Raw genomic sequence first — 6,000 nt, forward strand, 5'->3', positions numbered from 1 at the left:
ATGATATGGGTCCTCTCATACAGCTAGATACGAATCTGACAGGTGAAACGTACGTAGGCATCCTGTCTGATCACCCGAATAGATTCATGTCCATTGCGCGTTCCGATAGACTTGGGCAACTCGAATGGGACAATGCGACACCCCACACGTTCAGAATTGCTACAGAGTGGCTCCAGCAACACTCTTCTAAGTTTAAACACTTCCACTGAGCACCAGACTCCCCAGAAATTAACATTATTGAGCATATCAGGGATGCATTGTAACATTCTCTTCAGAAGAGTTCTCCACCCCTTCGTATTCTTGAGGGTTTATGGACAGCCCTGCAGAGTTCATGGTATCAGTTCCCCTCCAGCACTACTTCAGACATTAGTCGAGCCCATGCCACATCGTGTTGCAGCCCTTCTGTGTGCTCGCGGGGGCTCTACACGATATTAGGCAGGTTTACCAGTTTCTTTGGCTCTTCAGTGTAATAAAATTGAGATGTGTGACTATCCAATATCAAATCACGACATCTGCATGGAAGGAGATTGGCAGGGAAACAGCAATGTGACTGTGATCAACGACGAGGCAGTTGGGATCGACTGTATGAAGTGGTTGAGCTCCAAATATAGGGTAAGGATATGTAATAAACTTATATGTCAAATCACAAGTTCGGGAGTGCACAAAAATATCGGTAACCATATCACCGATTTTATGAACTGCCGTGAGACGCCACTACGAGAAACTTTTGTGTTCTCCTTTGCTAAAGAACATGGTATCACCAGTCAGGAAGCTACAATTTGCAACCGCAGCATGGATCATTCGTCCTTCCCTATATATATATCCAAAAGAACAAGACACCATTTTGATCCAGTAGGCATTAGGAATTAAGACACAAAGGTAATACAGGCCTCGCTGCAAGCGGGTATTGATTGAAATCGATGGGGAAAGTAGGAAATTTGTGCTGGACAGGGATTCCATCCGAGGCCTCCTGCTTACTAGGCAGCTGTTCTGACCACTGAGCCATCTTGACCCAGTGGTTATTGCAGCTGCACGAACGACTCTAGCACACCTCCCGTCAGACCCAAATTCTCAAATTATCCACCCACTACTGACGTAGTGCCTACACTCAGTAGCCTCATTACTCTCGGCATCACATCTATTCCTGTAAGAGTTCGAGCTCGGTGTGCATTTGCACTGAAGAGACCACAGAGCCTTAGAAGAGACACCACATATATAACTAAGGCAATGATAGGCAATAAGCAGGAGACCTAGGCTTGAATTCCAGTCTGGCACAAATTTTCCACTTTCCATTTCCCACTCGCAGCACATATTTGTAATTCCTTTGTGTCTTAATGTAGACATATCTGAACTGGACTGGTACCCACAAACAATGATATTCCCCAAACCATAAGAAAAAGAGTAAATGTATCGAACACATTTAAAACATTCCCTGTTAGAGAAATTACAGCTTTAAGTGCAGCCAGTGTGTTGTATACATGCAAACGGAAACTGGAATTGGAGGAGGCTGAAGTCAAAAAACTGAAACTGAAGTGCCTGGAGGATATACACTCCTGGAAATTGAAATAAGAACACCGTGAATTCATTGTCCCAGGAAGGGGAAACTTTATTGACACATTCTTGGGGTCAGATACATCACATGATCACGCTGACAGAACCACAGGCACATAGACACAGGCAACAGAGCATGCACAATGTCGCCACTAGTACAGTGTATATCTACCTTTCGCAGCAATGCAGGCTGCTATTCTCCCATGGAGACGATCGTAGAGATGCTGGATGTAGTCCTGTGGAACGGCTTGCCATGCCATTTCCACCTGGCGCCTCAGTTGGACCAGCGTTCGTGCTGGACGTGCAGACCGTGTGAGACGACGCTTCATCCAGTCCCAAACATGCTCAATGGGGGACAGATCCGGAGATCTTGCTGGCCAGGGTAGTTGACTTACACCTTCTAGAGCGCGTTGAGTGGCACGGGATACATGCGGACGTGCATTGTCCTGTTGGAACAGCAAGTTCCCTAGCCGGTCTAGGAATGGTAGAACGATGGGTTCGATGACGGTTTGGATGTACCGTGCACTATTCAGTGTCCCCTCGACGATCACCAGTGGTGTACGGCCAGTGTAGGAGATCGCTCCCCAAACCATGATGCCGGGTGTTGGCCCTGTGTGCCTCGGTCGTATTCAGTCCTGATTGTGGCGCTCACCTGCACGGCGCCAAACACGCATACGACCATCATTGGCACCAAGGCAGAAGCGACTCTCATCGCTGAAGACGACACGTCTCCATTCGTCCCTCCATTCACGCCTGTCGCGACACCACTGGAGGCGGGCTGCACGATGTTGGGGCGTGAGCGGAAGACGGCCTAACGGTGTGCGGGACCGTAGCCCAGCTTCATGGAGACGGTTGCGAATGGTCCTTGCCGATACCCCAGGAGCAACAGTGTCCCTAATTTGCTGGCAAGTGGCGGTGCGGTCCCCTACGGCACTGCGTAGGATCCTACAGTCTTGGCGTGCATCCGTGCGTCGCTGCGGTCCGGTCCCAGGTCGACGGGCACGTGCACCTTCCGCCGACCACTGGCGACAACATCGATGTACTGTGGAGACCTCACGCCCCACGTGTTGAGCAATTCGGCGGTACGTCCACCCGGCCTCCCGCATGCCCACTATACGCCCTCGCTCAAAGTCCGTCAACTGCACATACGGTTCACGTCCACGCTGTCGCGGCATGCTACCAGTGTTAAAGACTGCGATGGAGCTCCGTATGCCACGGCAAACTGGCTGACACTGACGGCGGCGGTGCACAAATGCTGCGCAGCTAGCGCCATTCGACGGCCAACACCGCGGTTCCTGGTGTGTCCGCTGTGCCGTGCGTGTGATCATTGCTTGTACAGCCCTCTCGCAGTGTCCGGAGCAAGTATGGTGGGTCTGACACACCGGTGTCAATGTGTTCTTTTTTCCATTTCCAGGAGTGTAGTTATCATAAAGGAAGAACACAACCAGTTACTGAAAAAAGAAGAAGCTATTGCAGAAGGGCAGAGAAGGCTTTCATATTCCTTTAAACACAATGTTTGGAGAAACCTGCCTATGGGTAGGGAATATAAAATATATGCATTTACGGTAAACAGCAATGGAAACTGGCCACGTGTTGGTGTACTGGCCGAATTCAATGGAAGGATACACGAAATGTTTTTATAGGCATCCATTCCCATTTGGATTGCCTTAAAAAGAGTGGTTACGTTGTAAATAAATGTGGCAGACTGGATGTCGTGCATCTAACTGTTGAGCAGCCATTTATGGAGATTAAAATAAACATAATAACTACAGCCGAGGTACACTCGTTTGCATAAGTTATAAGCCTTACGTCCTATACGGAAATTCCTCAAAAATGAGCAGTAGAAGAGCTTGTACGTAACATACATTCAGTAAGATTAAAGTGTTAGAACAACAGCGTCATCCATGAAATAAGAGATAAATGAAACTCCCCAATTGGTCTTGGTTGAAATATTTGCTGGAAGGAACGGAACTAAATGTTAAAGTCACAAAACGAACATTTTACAGGAAAAATATCGGGTATGTATAAGAATTCGTGAGCACACTTTTTCTGCATTTGTCAAATTACTGGTTGGAAACTTTTCACTATAAATTTAAATTATAAGTTAAAAATGGAGCTGAATGTTATTATAACACACCTAAGAAACATAAAGAAAGGGCTGTTTTCTATGTTTAATTGTGTATGTAGAAATTAATAAGAATTCTTTGCAAGAATATTTGCTTGCCTTATCCGCTAATCTGACAGAAATTCTAAGAAATTTCCTATGTGCATGTATTTCAGATGGGGAAGTGGGTATTTAGGTGACCTTAAAAATAGTCACAAATAGGTGCATGAAAGCGTAGCGACCCCCCTTTCCTACCTATATGACATCTCTTTAATACGTGTTGCACCAATTGTTTAGCATTTATAGCAGTGGGTGGTGGTCATACAAACTCTTGCATTAGGTGTTACAGATATTCGATGCCAATGCATTCTAATGAGTTCTACAGACAATTTACATGCGACTGCAGTTAATTTTTGGAGTTTCATTGTGTCTGCAAAGCGTGAGACGTCGCATAACTTACGGTAAGTAGTTTTAAAGTAGTTTTATTTACATCCGAGATACCGGCTATGCCATAGTCTTTGGAAATATTTCTCAGTCTTACCATCATTGCTAGTGTAAACACAGTTCCTTTCGTTCTGCAGTATAAGTAATATATTTCAATAAAGCACCTTATTCCATTCTTAGCTAATAAGAGAATTATGCCTGCATGTCTGTGTGTGTATATGGTGTAATTGAGAACTTTTTTTATTTTCGTGTGCCATGGTATCTCACAATGCAGCTGCGAAGATTGAATATACATTTTACATATTTAGATATTGCTGCAATGTAAACATCACATTTTTCGACGCATTTTAGAATATTGTGCCATCCTAGGTATTGACTTCAGTGGTACAGAGTTTTTTACTTGTACTTAGTCTCTAGTGCGCCCTAAATACTCGATGTAAACATCGCACTTTTCGCACTGTCGGCGTATTTTGCAGACATTTTTGGGATATATGACTTCACAGCTGTGGAAAATTATACAGCATATAACGCTGTTAGAGAGCCTTGTCACCATAGTTCCGACTGCAAACTGCTATTATTGTACATAGCCTTCAGTTGGCCTGTCATTTGTAATAATAGCAATAATTGGCGGTCAATAGTTTTAGCTATATTTTTTCTAGTCAGTAAAACGATCTTTGTCCCTCCTAAAATAGTGCTTGAGAACAATTTAAATGCTTAAATATTTAACTGGAGGATATGTTGCGACATACATCAAGAGCAAGTTCAGTTACGAGGGTCGTTCAAAAAGTAATGCATCACATTTTTTTCTCAGAACATATTTATTGTTAAGAGTCAGAATTTGGTGAAAATGTTCATCAACATGTCCTATTTTTCTACATAGTCTCCATCACGTTCTATGGCCGTAGGCTGATGTTGCGGAAGAACATGTATTCCTTGCTCATAAAAGCTCTTGTGCTACAAGCGTAGTCAAGTTTTCGCTGCGTGACTGACACTCTTGTTATCTTCAAAGTGTGTTCCCCATAGAAAGTCTTTAAGCTCCAACAATTCAGATGAAATAACCTTTCTCTGAATATTGTGGTCCGCTGTGAGCATTCATGGAACCCATCGTGAGCACCTCTTTGAATATCCGAGAGTCTCGATCACTGCAGACGGGCTTCCAATGCTTACCGACATCTGTAGAGTCAATTGTCGAGTCGCGAAGCGCCGGTCGGCACGAATAATGGCATCCGCATGATTCAGCACGTCTGGAGCAGTGGCTGTTACAGGATGCCCGAGTGTGGCTGATCATGGAGCTCTGTTTCTGCCATGCACTGCACACAAACGTTTAAGGATGTTCACCACGGTTTCTTTTTCTGCACACAAGAATTCAATAACACCACACTGCTTGTAACGTGAATCGTATGTAGACGCCATTTTGACGCTGTACTACGGCTCTGCCATCTGCCAGAACGGTTCGGAACTTCACCGGTGCTCAGGACAGACATCAAATGTAAAGCACCAACGAATGTCCTTGTCTATGTATATTAGTGGCTTTTTTAAAAAATGTGGGGCATTACATATTGAATGACCCTCATAGTTTTGTTCAGACTGGAAATTTTCTTGCACGCCCATCTGCTTGGCGTAGTGTTTGAGCTAACACATATGTTTCTGCAGTTACAATCGTGGTGTGGTTTGTTTTACAACATCGAATTCTAAAATGTCAACTATTGTTAGACATGAAAATCTAGTATTGGGGTACTGTACATACTTACAGAGTTTTGGGTACTACGAGGGTAATCCCAAAAATAAGGTCTCCTATTTTTTTATAAGTACACAACTCTGTTTGTGTGGCAGTTGGTCACACTCTTGTGAAGAGTGCTTCACGCCCTGTGTGTAAACATGCACACGCCACGCTGAGGCGG

The sequence above is a fragment of the Schistocerca piceifrons genome, chromosome 1, assembly GCF_021461385.2.
Source record: "Schistocerca piceifrons isolate TAMUIC-IGC-003096 chromosome 1, iqSchPice1.1, whole genome shotgun sequence".
Classification (NCBI taxonomy): domain Eukaryota; kingdom Metazoa; phylum Arthropoda; class Insecta; order Orthoptera; family Acrididae; genus Schistocerca; species Schistocerca piceifrons.